Source organism: Lepidothrix coronata, unplaced genomic scaffold (genome assembly GCF_001604755.1).
Source record: "Lepidothrix coronata isolate B3197 unplaced genomic scaffold, Lepidothrix_coronata-1.0 Scaffold10, whole genome shotgun sequence".
Lineage (NCBI taxonomy): Eukaryota > Metazoa > Chordata > Aves > Passeriformes > Pipridae > Lepidothrix > Lepidothrix coronata.
This window is the reverse complement of record NW_016690190.1, coordinates 2,953,388-2,967,766: the sequence shown is the minus strand read 5'-3', so window position 1 is coordinate 2,967,766 and position 14,379 is coordinate 2,953,388. Positions and strand designations below refer to the sequence as shown.

Below are 14,379 nucleotides of genomic sequence, written 5' to 3'. Positions count from 1 at the left end.
AGCTTATCAAAAAGTTCATAAAATGGCACCAGACAGGAGAGTTCACTGTTAATGAATATTCTTTGATGCAATATTTCACTACATTTTTATGGGTGAATCTATAACTGAACACACTTTTTTTCCTAGTGAAGATAGATTATAAAGTTGTATCTGGCAAAAGGGGTTTTCCTATAACTTTTTCCTTTTATGGATGATGGTTCTTTGCACCTTTTTCTGAGAGCTCAGAGTTGAACAAGGCAAACCAGTAAACATAACTAGAGATCTGGACTGCAGAGCAATGTCCTCACAATAAGAAACTGATAGGGGCTGTGGCAGGAGGATGAGAGATGTTTTGGGGAACTTTGGAACCTCAACTATGTTTATCATACAAGCTGTCACCGATGGAGCCGTACTGTGAAGAAGTGCAATCCCTGAGCTGGGCTAGTGGAGAACTTTAGTGTTATTCCACCCAAACAGCAAAACTTCAGAAAGTGTGTCTGTATCACTCCACTATTTTACTGAACTAAAGTCATGGTCCTTCTGCTTCTCTCAGCAGAGAGAATCTTTCCTTTATGTGGAAAATGGGAGCCAAGAACAATTCTTGTACCTAGGAAAGGGCTGGAGACAGAGGCTTATTGAATTGCAGTGTGAGATGAGGAATGGCAAAAAGAAGATCCTGATTGGTACAGTTTGTCACTTCTCTTCCTCTATAAGTCAATGCCTTTCTCTGTTCATGCTTCAGTGATTCTCTCTCCCGTTAGGTTCAAATTCTGCATCTCAGCAGCCAGGAGGTATGGGCAATAAATCCTGAATGCAGACAAGGGGTACTTAAGATCAGGAATCTCAGCCCGCAGGATGAACCAAGAAGCTGGAGACAGCGGCTGAAGTTTGCCAAGATTCAGAGGAGCACAACAGCATGCCAGACCCTTGCTGGATTTGAGTGTATCAGCCTGGTAATTGTCCAGTAAGGGGGCCCAAACTGCAGTGCTGTTTTTTTGGTACAGTATCAGGGTTAAAGTGGTTTTACTACACAACTCATCTCAAAACCTGGCCAGTTTTCCCAGATGATGTAGGGCAAGGCCTTGAAGACAAATAACATTGTATTCATATAGTGCATTTCTTTTTACCAGCAAACATGAAAAAAAGCAGATTGATTCCAGATTACAATGTCAGAGATACATGAAGAACATCTGTCACTATGACAGAATCATAAATCATTGTGCTGAAATCCTGACATGCCTTTTTTCATTGGCAAAGTAATTTTTTAAAGTGGGATATAATTAAGTTGCTTAGCGCCACACATTATCTATTTTAAACCTGTTATTTTTCTCATGTGAAAAATGTCAGATGAAGCACACCAGTTTTGTTTTGTTTTGTTTTTAAATGAAGCTAGTAAAAAAAAAAAGACTACTATATATTGCAGCAATTCAGGGTGCTGATAAGAATTGTCCTATGTGAAGACATTTTAAGGAAAATAAACCTGTGAGTAAATGAAATGGTGCTGTAGGTGTACCAGCAAACCATCCTGATGTGAAAGACAGATTAGTAAGAGACCAGTATAGCTGGATCAGGAATTCTCCAGTGACTTGAATATTGAAAAGGAAATTCTGCAAAGAATGAAAGCAAGGGCACAGAAGTGAGATGAGTAATAAAGCAGTGGCACAAACATCTAGGGATAAAACTAGAAAGAATCAGTCACAAAATTAGTTACAACTTTCCTGGAGTAAAAAATGGAAGAGGTTCTATAAATACCAAGAAATTAGAGGAAGAGAAGTGTAGAGGGACAAATAATAGACACACTAAGCAGAGTGAAATATTTTATTATTTATTTTGCTACGTTCTTTACATGCACATAGACATTAATGACAGGTACTTAACAATACCAGTTTTTAACAGGGAAAAGACATATGCTAGAATAGGGGAAAAAAACCAAGTAAAAGAATGTTTGACTAAGTTATACCTACGCGAGTTTCTAGGGCTTGCTGAAATTCACTTAGTACCTACTGGGCTGTTGACTTATCTCTGAGAGGTCCTGCAAGAGTGGTTAAGTCACTAGAGCCTACAGCAACTATGTAGCCTAAGATGGAAATACAGTCAGCATCATACTTCCAATTTTTGGTAATGATCAGACATCTGATACTACGACATACATTTTGAAAATTATTTTAAACCAGATACCTTGTTGGTTTAAAGGCTTTCTCTTCTTTAATTCTTGCCATCATGGAACATGGTTTTAAAAAAGGAAAGGAAAAGAAAAATTTGGTAAGGTTTCTTAAATGTGACATTAACAGCAGGCTCTGATTTTGACACTATTAAGAAGTGGTTGGCTGCAGCCCTGGTTTGCAGGATTATAACCATTTCTGCTTTTAAAAACAGGAAATGAAGAAACCTAGGGAATTACAGAGTACTCAGCTTAAGTTCAATACTGAGAAAGATAATGAGACAAATTCTTGAGAAGTAAATTGATACGTGCCATGAGAATAAGGTGATAAGAAGCATCCGACATGAATTTGTCAAACTAATCTAATTTCCTTCTTGAATAAGGCAACTGGTCCAATAGATAAGGAAAAGCAGTAGAAATGACCGTATGTTGACCCAAGAAAGGCTTTTGACACTGTCCTGTATGCACATAAATGAACTGGGGAAAGCTGTTCTATTTAAAATCACATTCTAATTCAATCCACTGTTAAAAGTAAACCTAATACCTGGTTGTGGGTAGCTGCGCTAGGGGGATGTTGAAGGTGTCTTGCACAGCTCCTAAGGATAGGCTTCTGTTCAATGTTTCAATAGAAGCTTAGATGACAAAATTAGAAGTAATTATATACTTAAGCCTGGTAGGTGGAACCGTGTAAGGATTTGCAAAATGTGCTCAAGGACAGAATTACTATTCAAAAATATCTTAAAAGGTTCTGAAGTCCAACATTAAAAATTCGAATAAAGACAATCACACAGGACTACATTTGGGAGGATGAAATCAGAAGCATAACCACAGAATGGCACAGCAGATAAAGATCTAATGATTAATGAGGGCCATGAATGAGTCAACAGTGTGACGCTGTTGAGGAAAAGAGATAAATGTAATCCTAGATTCTCTTGAATTGTCTACTTGAAACATGTATATGAACAGTATATGTAAGACAAGATAATTAGCATGCTCTTCTTGGCACTGGTAAGGCCTCAGCTAAAACAGTGTTTTATTCTGAGGCACCATAATTTAAGAAATATGTAGATCAGCTGGAAGCAATCCAGAGATCAACTAGGATGAAATTTGGAAAACTGGATCCATAAAGCAAGGTTGAGATTTTTAGTTTTATTTTAATCTAAAAAAAAAAAAAGGTTATATGGGGTTCAACAGCCTTTGAGTACATAAAAGGCTAATATAAAGAGAGTAGTTATATGTTTTTTCATGCTCACTAATGATATAGGCAGAATGTGAAGGAAACCTTTTTTTAGGTCTACTATAATAGGTATTACAGTAACATGTTCTAACTAGAAGAAAAGGTTATTGCTGAATATATCACCCAAAAAGGTTGTATAATCTCTGTCATTATTGTTTTTAGATACATGTTAGAGGGACTGCCATCCACAATTATCAAGACAACTATGTACTTTCTTCAAGGTTAGGAGATGGACCAGACGAATATATTAGGTGGCTGAAATCCCTAAAGCTGTGACAAAGTGTACAAGTTATTACAAGGTAATCCATAACAGATCTTCACTAAGAAAGCATTTGAAAATACCATGTGTGGTTCTGGGCACATTAATTTGCTGTTATGGAATATTGCACAGGTTGTTCTCTGGTCTTTTTAAAAACAAAACAAAAAAGCCCAAAACAAAACACCTTTGTTTCCTTTGATTTTGTCTTGTGGGATTTTTGGTTTGTTTGTATTTTACCTCAGGAAGGTTAGGTACAGCTTTGATTAAAAATATTGAGGAATAGCAGACTACATAACCCCTTGAGATTTCACCCAAGTCTACATTTCTATGATTCATATACAATCTGCAGTATTTTTTTCTGACCCGTTGAAGAGCTTTGCAAGCAGAAGTTAATTATTAAACTAGTTCTTTTCCCAGGCAGTAATGACCTAATCATTTATGGTAGTGCTCAAATGAGGAATTAAACAAACATATCCAGAACAAACACAGATCAAATAATCTTTGCCAATGGAAAAATACAAAATCTTCTTTTCAGGCCGGTGAGTGTGCAAAACAACAGCACAGATACAGACCTCAGCAAGACAAACAAGTCAGGATTTCTCAATCTGTGAGAAATTCTGTATTTTAATAATTATTTTAATTCAAAGTTTTAGAATGTTTTTCTAATTTGGAAAATTTTAAAAACGGGAATGAGAAAAATGAGATTATTTTGGAAAAGCTGGAAAGTTTTGTGGACTTGAATCACAACTGAACATTTCAACATTCAAAACCCAAAATATTGCAGTCATGTTGTACCTTATATATACATATCTCTTAAGTAGGGGAGCACAGAACTCTATTATATGCAAGAAAATGCCAACAAAAATTACTGTGCAAATAAAAGCAGCATTCTGCAAAATTATGTTTTTTGTTAGCTCAAAATAAATCTCTTCAAAATCATACTCCCAAGGGAAAACTGAGCAAAACTATTTATTTTTCCATTTTATTTTTTTTAATTATTTAAAACTAAGTTTTTCAGAAAATAAGCTCTTTGTTAGAAATTCAAATCCATATAAAACTTTTGACAAATTTTGACTAATTTTTATATTGAGTCACTACTCAATATAAAAATAACTGGCTCAAAATATTTTCTTGAGAGATCTGTACTCATCACAGTCGACTGTGGTGTTGACCGAAATATGACTGTAAACACTGGAATTTTTTGCGTTCACTATTGTTATTTTAGTCTAGTAAAAGATGATCATAAGACTCAAAGATAGGGTCATGATAAGATTATGACTTTCCAAAAGTGCAGAAATATTTAGGTTTGATTTTAATTGATAAGCCATACTTCAATGAATGTCCACTGGTCCTTTTGTTCTTTTAAAAATATGCATGACATTTAGACACCAGAATAATGATTTCATACCGCACGAGAACTTTCTCTCTTATAAGCAAACACTGGAGATTGTGAATTTTGCTGTGCAAATGGGTAAATATTGACCTAATGAACCTGGCTAGCTTCATGTATACCATTACACACTTCAACCCTTGGATGAACAGCAGTAAAAAACCTGCAGAATTTCAAAGATGCCAGAACAAATCTGTCAGGTGTCAAGGACAGCCTTAATACCAAAGCCTAGAGGGACAATCAGGCAATGGGAGTTGGAATAGATGGTCTTTAAAAGTCTCTTCCAATCCAAGCTCTTCTATGATTCTATGACCCATGAGAAGAAAACTCAGCTCGGCTGACCTTGCTTAGAGCAGCCCTGGTGAGGCAATTTTGTTGCTGGGACCTGTAAATCTGAAGGTGGACTGCTTGGTTTGCAGGCCAGGATGTTGAGTACAGCCCCATTGCACACGCCAACAACCTAAAGTGTCTTAAGCAGCTTAAGTAGCTTTAAGCAGCTTTGAAGACTTAGATACTTTAAGCTTATAAAGCAGTTTAAGCTGCTTAAACCACTCTAGGACTTTAACAAGGGCCCCACGATGCTGTTCCTCGCCAAGCGAGCGAAACAAAGGTGCCTGCAGCTCCCTCACCATTGGCTCGAGGGATGGAGCTACAGGGTTGCCACAGATCCAGCTAGGAATCTGCTGATATTGATATATTTTGTCAATGATGATGTATAAAATAATGTAACATATACTTTCTCCCCTTGGTTAACTCAATGTTTCTTTCTTTTTGTAGCTACCTCCCTTTCCCAGCCACCTCTGTCCCTTTTTTTCTATTTTTGCCCATTTAGCTCAGGCTCTTTCAGTATCTCTTTTGTCTCTAATTAGTTCTTCCTAAAGAGATCAGTGGACTGCTCTTGCTGCAGTGATACACTTTTATGAAGAAAACATGTCTTGATTCAGCCTATTCAATACACAGAACCATGCTGGGGGTAACTGTTCATTTGTATCACTATGGTTTAACCTAAATCCAGAATTTTTTTCTCAGAAGAAGGGCATGAGTTGATAGAAGCATTATGAAAAACCCAACTGTGTAATCCCAGGAAGTACTGGTGCCAGCCATTAGATTATCACCTACAAAAGCAGGTAACCAGATGGGATAGCATTGTTCAGAAGAAGGAATACAATGCAGCGAATCTGTGTTACATTTTGGAGGTTTCAGTAAGGATGTAGGAGGAGCAAGTCTGAGGACAGCTGTCCAGAAAAATGGGTAAATGTGTCTTCCTACACTGATGATCTCTTAGGGCTGAAAGGACTTTGTTTTCAGTTTTTACTGCATCTGTCTGAATTTGTAGTATGCTGCATAAACCACAAGTCATCCTGTTCTTACCAAAGGATATAACACCCCCTCCCACTTAGACACAAGACAGCAAGTGAGTGTCTGTTTGGTTTAGTGACAATTCACCTTGAACTGCCGTGTTAATAACTAGGACAGTGGTGATGATGTACTGGAGCACTTGAGCTGGATATGTGGTGTCTTTGGTGCTGAGGATTCACTCAGGCCTACATCATCCCACTTTTCTCATGTTTGAATTCCCTTTCTAGTTCCTTTAGAAGGCACATTCTCCTCTTTCATATCCCTCACCTGTTTCCTGGGGCCATATCTTAACTTCTCAGGTGTTCTCTCTCCATAGTCCTCAGTTTAACTGGGCCCATATTTTTCGCAGGCTTATGGAGTCCATCACATGCGACTTTGTATAAGTCTAATCAAAATTTAGCTATGAAATGTAACTATGAAGCTTATCATACTCGAACAATGTGTTCTAAAGACTTGAAGGTGTAAGCAGAAAGAGGGATAACGGTCAACCTTACTCACTGATCTATTTTTTGCTGATTATCTATGTTATACATTCCTAAATGATGTTGCATATCACCATAGTGTGTATTGAATGCACACCGTGTCCAGTGTGACATATTTACACAAGCAGCATTTAACACTTTTTTTGAGGCTTGATTTATCCCAAATGCAATTTTTTTTCCAGTAGCCTGAAAGCATGTTTATCTCAATTTCTATTAAAGAAAATAATTTCTAGCGTGATCTATTCTTTTCAAGTCATCAATGCATTTTAATCCCTTTTCTCATTTATCAAGCTATTAATTATTACTTCCTTCAAAATGTGTTATAATACCCTACATATGATGCCAATAGGATTCACTAGCTTGTGAGTGATTGAATTATTTGTTTCTTAGTCCCATCAGGTGACACCACTGGTAGTTAACAGATGTATTTATAGTGGAATACTGGAACCGTTGGAGCTGAATATCCTTGGGTTCATGCCTTGTGTCTATATCATCCTCCCAGTAGTCCCAGCTCCTTCTAAAACTTCAGTCAGTTTTGTAGGAGAAAGGGCAGGTTGGACTACCAGTGGGCTTTGTGATCAGTGGGACAGTATTAACTGTTTGGTGTCCATACAGCTCTGGGGCTGGAGAAGATGAGCTGCACCTGCCATTCCCTCAGGTCCAACAGTGACTTGGGTCCCATTCTCCTCTAGGAAGTCACTCATTTGCATCAATGATTAATGATGGGAATTAATAAGGTTAATTAAAGTTAATTATAAGCATGGAAAAGTAATCTTTTTCAAATTCTGAAAAGCTGTATGTGGTCACCTATTCATAACTTCTGCATTTTCTTTGAAATATTTTTTTATTACATCTGAAGACAAAAAGGTCATGTTCATGTTACAAGAGAGTTTGGGTAGTTTCAGATCTGAGGGATTTTTTAAATATTTATAAACCATAAAACACACAACACCAGGCATCAGGTGATGTATACAGGCCACAGTTTGGCAGACATTTATGCTTATGCCCAAATTTCAGTTGGAACTTCATTTCCTTTGGCTTCTAGAAAACTTCAGCGTACGTTAAAATTGCCTCTGCTGCTTTGAGGTGATAGCAGCACTGCATGTGTGTATGCCTTGATAAAGAACTGCGCGTGCGCCGAAAGTATTCCATTGACTGCGTTGAGCCTGGTGGGGTCACATATTTCTGCTGATCCATTCACCACTGGAAAAAGAAATTTTTCAGCGCTGCTGCTGGACTAAATCACCAAGTGCTGGCAGGCTGCCGGGGTCGTGTTGCTGGGCAGATCATCAGGTGTTGGCCAGTCACTGAGGGCTGCTCACACAGCAAAAATGTACAGGACAGCAGACTCACCCTTCCTTCCTTCCCCAAACTCATGACAACTGTCTCCTTGATGCATCTGCAGGATTACAGCTGACCTCACTACAAGACAGCATGGGGCTTCACAAGGCAAATTGTCACTTTTTCTCATCCCTCCATCTTCTTCAGCATTTTCTCCCAATCCTTGACATTCCCACCATTGTTTAATTTATTTTTTTAACGATCTTGTTTAGCTGGAATAAACTGATAGCTTATTTCAACTTCAAAAAATAACTTCCCTTTACACTTGTTCCTAATTATTTTTTTCTCTTTTTCTTTTTTTCCAGCTTTGGTGGCTAGCTTCTTTGGCTAATGGATTACACAGTGAACTGCCTGAATCTGTTACATGTCTGTGAATGCTGTTTCCCTAGATTGCAATACCAGCCCAATTCTTTGGTCTGCTGGAAGTCATCCTAAGAGGTGGGTAATGTTTAGGATTTTAGGAAGAAAGACAGAGTTTGCACTCTACCAATATTAATTTCATGCATTCCCCCTTGCATTCTTGATTCTGTAATTGGGCCGTGCTTCCATCTCCACCCATATCCTGCCTTGACACACATCCACGTGCGGATGACAGGGGCAAGGGTGGGTGAGCCAGCCAGCTTGCAGGCTGAGTCACCCCAGGAAGGCAGGCCGTCATCTGGCAATTAGGATGAAAAAGGAAGTGTGCCAGCATGACAGGTGATCTGAGCAATGCACTGTGCTCCACATGTCAAAATAGATATTGCACAATATTGGCAATGACAGAGAAATGTGAAGAAGAACACAAACATGCATTTCCAAAATGGCCTTCGTAGTAGGAATTAAAAAATATCACAGCTCAGCCTGTTTATTTTCATGGACAACTTTAATACCAAAGATGAATATAACAATCAAGAAATGGATAGAGCAGTGGTGTAGTATAAACCTCTTAGCATATTTGGTCACTTTTATATGGGTGTCTTTTCCTGAGCATGGAGGCTTAAAAGCAGGATCACAAACACAATTTATGAGTACAGAACAATTATGCTATTTGTTGGATAGTACATACAATAAATGGCTGGGAGTAATGTGCTATTAGCTTTGGCACTAATGCCCTCACTGCCTCTGATGCACGTAACTATTGAGTTTCTGCTGGTCAAGCAGATGGTAATCACATGGGGAAGTACCAGACTCCATTGCTCCTTGCAATAGAATGATCCTCAGTTTTGCTGAGTTGCTATTTTCTATTTTGATTTTTTTTTTCTCAGGGTTTTAGAGCTTTTTCAGTAGTTAGTTTTTCCTTCAGTCCTTGACTGTCTGCTACAGGCTCAACAATTTCACTTGTGTCCTTGTTTCAGCTTTTTTAATATACCTTTCTTAAGTTTACATGCTGTTACTCATAGGTTACCAACCTTTTTTTTAGTAAAGCAGAGTTGGGGTCATACGGCCTACCTAGGCCTTGTGTTAAAATAGTAACACTGTGAAAGCTTTACCAAAACGGTGGGAGACAGACCGATCTATGCTTGTTGTTTGATGTATTTTTAAGTACTTTGCTAGCTTAAACATATGAGTCTTGCCAGATGGCAAAAAGACTCATAAATAGATACTAACATGAACACCACACAGGGTCAGATGTGCTATATAACTGATGGTATCAGTGATGGTCTATATAATGCCAAGCAGAATAGTCTGGGAAGGATGGACTTCAAAGGCAAAATTACTTAGAAATCAGTGATATTAAGCTTGAAAACAAAAGAATGCTGCATGATACTCTGACCATGTTCAGATTTATAAGAGGAAAAAAAATTATTGTGAGGATAATTAATCATCAGCACAGGTTGCTCAGAGAGCTTTGGCACTCTCCATCCTTGGAGGTTTTTCAGACATGACTGGATAAAACTCTGAGCAGCCTGGTCTAAGCTAAGCATTGACCCTGCAAGGGTACAGGTGAACACACTAGGAACCTCCTGAATTCCCTTTCAGCTCAGGTCACTCAGTGATCCTATGAGTTAAGTTACTGTTGTAGTCAAGGGTAGGTGAGGTGGAGAAATAGTGTTACCAAGGGAAAATGCCCAGTATGACATTTCCCAGTATGTCCAAGTCTCTGTAAAACTTGGCTGCTGCCATCTGTGTAAGGTGATCCTGTCTCTCTCCAGATCCTGTCCTGGTGTTCCTAGTCTCTCTCTTGAGCTAGCGCTGGCCCTTGTCCAACATCACTGTGAGCTGTTTCAGCTCACCAAACTGACAAAAGCTGATTAGTTTTTTTTAAACTGGTTGGCTTTCTGCTAATTTAGTTAGCTGAACTACTTCAATAAGAGACAGATGAGCACCACAGCATGAGGAGGAGGTGGGAACATGCGGTTGAGATTGGAAGGAGTTAAGGGTGGGCAGGGCCCTCTCAGTGGGAGCAAGCCATTACATTTGCCTTGTTGCTTCATGAAAACAATGTGATATATTGAAGCAGCAGCTTCAATACAGGCAGAACAGCAAACTGGGTAAGCCCCAAAAGAAAAGAAAATAAATCATAAAGAAAATAAAACCTCAGAAATAAAAATTCTATAATGCTGAGACGGATGAAAAGTGTGGAATTACAGAAAGGAACACGAGCAAAAAGATCACTGACTAATAATGTCCAAGGAAAGATGAACAGAGATATATCAAATGCCTAACACTTGAAACTGAAACTCCTGCCATGGTAGGAAACCACAGATCTTGTTTACCAAGTTACAAAAATCCTGTGTGGGTAGTTCAAACAGGAAATGGGCTGATCAAAAGCAAAGATAGGGAAATATGTACAACAGAGATAATACAGATAATAAAAGCATTTTCGAGAAGTCAGTAGCAAAAAGTTAGCCCTACTTTGACATGAGATTCTGTGACATGAGATGATCTGACCTTATAAGAGACTGCTGTTGGTGCATGCAGTGGTGATACCAGAAAACCAAATTGCAGTCCAGTAGGTAGCAGCAACAGTACAGTGAGAGACATTTTGGTTGTAATAGAAATGCTAAGAGCCCATGATGTCACTGCAGAAGTGAAATTTTAAAACTTGAAAAAAAACCCTGGGAAACCCCAGATTTTGATGAGGGGAAACACGGAGTTGTTAAAATACTACAATGTGAGACTGGGAAGGTGTCTCTCTGCCCTATACTATAGGGGACGTAATTTGCAGTGGAAGATGGAAATTGCACACAAGATGACACAGATGATGGATGCAGAATTGCAGGGGAACAGCCTCAGGACTCAGTCCCAGAAAAAGGGATATTCATACAAAAAAGCATTCTGAAAGAACATGTGCAATGACATGCTTTGCTCATCAGCAGCTTCATTGATTTTTTTTTTTTTTAAGGTTACTTGACATTGGCCTCGGGAACGCCTTGTGGAACTTCAGCACTCAGATCTTACTCCATCATCACAGCCTTGCAGAGAGGGGTGGATGGCTGGATCTAGGAGTCCATCTAAGTAAGAGACTGGTTCACTCTGAACACTGGTGTGGAACCAGGGTACATTTGCTTTCTGGGGCTGTTTAGCATTATCCCACACAGCTACTGTGTAGGCAGCACAAGTAGCAGCATACTGTGGGGTGTATTGCACATATCTTGGAGGTGTGCACTGTGTTACTGAGCCATAGACCTGAAAAAACCTGTGAAGATACATAACCTAGCAAAAAAGTAAGCCAAACAGGATTCAAAATAAGCTACCAAAGCAAACATCCCTGAAAGCTTAATACCAAACATTGAATTCGTTAGAAAACACAAATTCTGGGAAAGTAGAGCATCTTGCCTCTCCTATCTATATCTCATTTCCAAGTAATTAGGAAGGAACTGACAGAAAGGATAGGAGAGTCTTCCACTACTCATACTCAATTCAAGATATTCAGTTCCAGAATGAAAAAAAGATTTTAAAAATTTAATATTTACATGTAATTACAAGGTTAAAATAGACCCTGAAAAATACAGACATCAAAGATGCTAGAAAACTAGATGCCTTTAAAAAAAAAAAGGTACCTATTAAAAAATCTGACTGTTGGTCTCTGTCTCAGCAGAGTCAAACAGCCTACCACCTCATCTTTCACCAGAGTCAGCAGGGAGCACAGGATGTAATTGTTGTGCATTCTCTGAATGGCAGCCCCCAAGAATTCCCCCCAAGATGATCTAGTGGAGACCAATGTGTGTCAGGAAGAGAATACTTACTAGAGATCTTAGGAAGACCCACTTGACAAGAATGATGGTGAAAAGTCTCAACTGTGTCCACTAGAAACAAGAACAAATGATGGAAAGGAGTGGAAGACATGAACTTCCATGGTAAGAATAACGTAAAGGCTACTAAGATGTTCTCCATAATTGTTTTGTTTCCTCTGTGAAGCAAAACTTGCATTAGCTAGCTTGTTTTATGAGCTGCCACTGGAGGTAATAGTGATGAACCTTACCAAAGGGGAGGAAAATAATGCTCTTGCTTCAGAGGTGCAAAGAGTAGCTCATATCCAGGCTAAAGCACTGCACCAAATGCTTCAAGGAGCCAGGGACTTGTTGCCAAGGCACTACCATGTAATGACAGATGGGGGAGAAAGTCTATGCCAAGAAGAGTTGGCAGGTGTGGGACTCAGGTAGACATACCACAGTGGAAATTACATGATTTCTGATTAAAAGGGCTTTGCCTTCCATGTATCTTCAAAAGTATCTGGAGCTCACTTGTGTCATAAGCAACGATGGTTTATTTTCATTACCTAGACTGAATGAGAGATCTTTAATCAAACTGTGTTGCATTAGAGACAGTTCTGCTGTTTAACCATAAATATTTGGGTGTGCAATCTGGTGCTGATCTGCAAGGTTACTAATATCTATAAAATAAGTAATCCTTTTTTATTTGCATCATCTACCAAGTTGTTTCAGCTTCAGTTTATTAAGCTTGAGCTTAGATCGGAGGTGATGCCCTTGATATAACAGGGCACACAGACTCCTGTTACATTGAATATATTCAGGATATATTGTTTCTGCTACAATTCCCAGACATTTTCTTAGCCAAGTTTTAACACAAGCCCACTAAATATACGCTTCTTTAAAAAAGTAAATCTCTACAGTCTGTTCTCAGCTTTCTTTTACTTTTCTCATAATATCAGGCCCACACATAGCCCAGATTCCTCAATGGTAACTCATGAAATTTTTCCACCTTCTTGTGCTATATATATTCCTATGTCCTGAGCAGCAGCCTGTGTCTGTGTTTTGAGTACAGACTGCTGTTATTTTAGATATCTGCCTCCATAAAGGAGCATCGCTGTTTCTTATATGTCTTCATAATGAGATTTTTTTCACTATTTTCACAGAGGTTTAACCTCATTTTGAAAATGAGGTTGTTCTTTTTCTCCAAGTTAAATAACTGTAACTGTAACTATCTATCTATGTATCCATACATAGATACATACATATATATATATATACACATACATAGATACATACATACATATATATATATACATACATATATATATATACATACATACATATATATACATACATACATATATATACATACATACATATATATACATACATATATATATATACATACATATATATACATATATATATTTAGAAAAAGTTGGGAGTCTGTCCACCAGGGCCCATATGTATTTCTTTGTACATAGCAGTTGAAGTAAAAAGCCTTATTCACAGGAGAGGCTCTTAAATGTTTGCCCTCTTTTTAAGCACCTACTGAAGAAAAGTTTCGTGTGCATGTCCACACTTTTCTCAATGGGGATGCATCGAAGAACAGGCTTATTTTCTGGAATCAAAAACCTTGACTGAAATATCACTGTCTGGATCACTTGCTGCTTGCAAGGCTGATAGCAGCAAGGGGATATAAACCATAGCTCATACCAGTCTCACCAGGAATACAAAGACACGTTGTACGTAATCATACAACATGTTGTTCCTTGGGTGAGATCATGTGTTCAGGTATCCTGCCTTCATGCAGTGGAAGCATCAAGCTGAAGGTCATGGGTCCCAGAACACAGCTGTGATGAAGCAAATCTACATTGTGACATTCAGTTTTGTTATATAATTAGAGCATTCAATTATAGACTGGAAGACATACTTAGACTGTATTAGAATATTCTCTGATGTAAATGAGGTTGGGTTAATTCACTATAACAGGCCGGGCAGTGACAAGAGGTGGAGATAAGCTCCCAGCACT

The 14,379-nt window shown here is 38.4% G+C and overlaps 1 long non-coding RNA gene across 5 annotated transcripts in view; it reads left to right on the top strand.

Moving 5' to 3' along the window:
* Nucleotides 1–14,379, top strand: part of LOC108492392 — a 111,944-nt gene that overhangs the window by 82,189 nt on the left and 15,376 nt on the right. For 4 of the 5 annotated variants that reach the window (XR_001873092.1, XR_001873095.1, XR_001873094.1 and 1 more), the window contains 4 exons: nucleotides 3,540–3,676; nucleotides 8,514–8,646; nucleotides 11,537–11,649; nucleotides 12,233–12,491. This is a non-coding gene — a long non-coding RNA (uncharacterized LOC108492392). The remainder of the gene's footprint in view (nucleotides 1–3,539; nucleotides 3,677–8,513; nucleotides 8,647–11,536; nucleotides 11,650–12,232; nucleotides 12,492–14,379) is intronic. The other variant, XR_001873093.1, reaches the window with a different exon arrangement.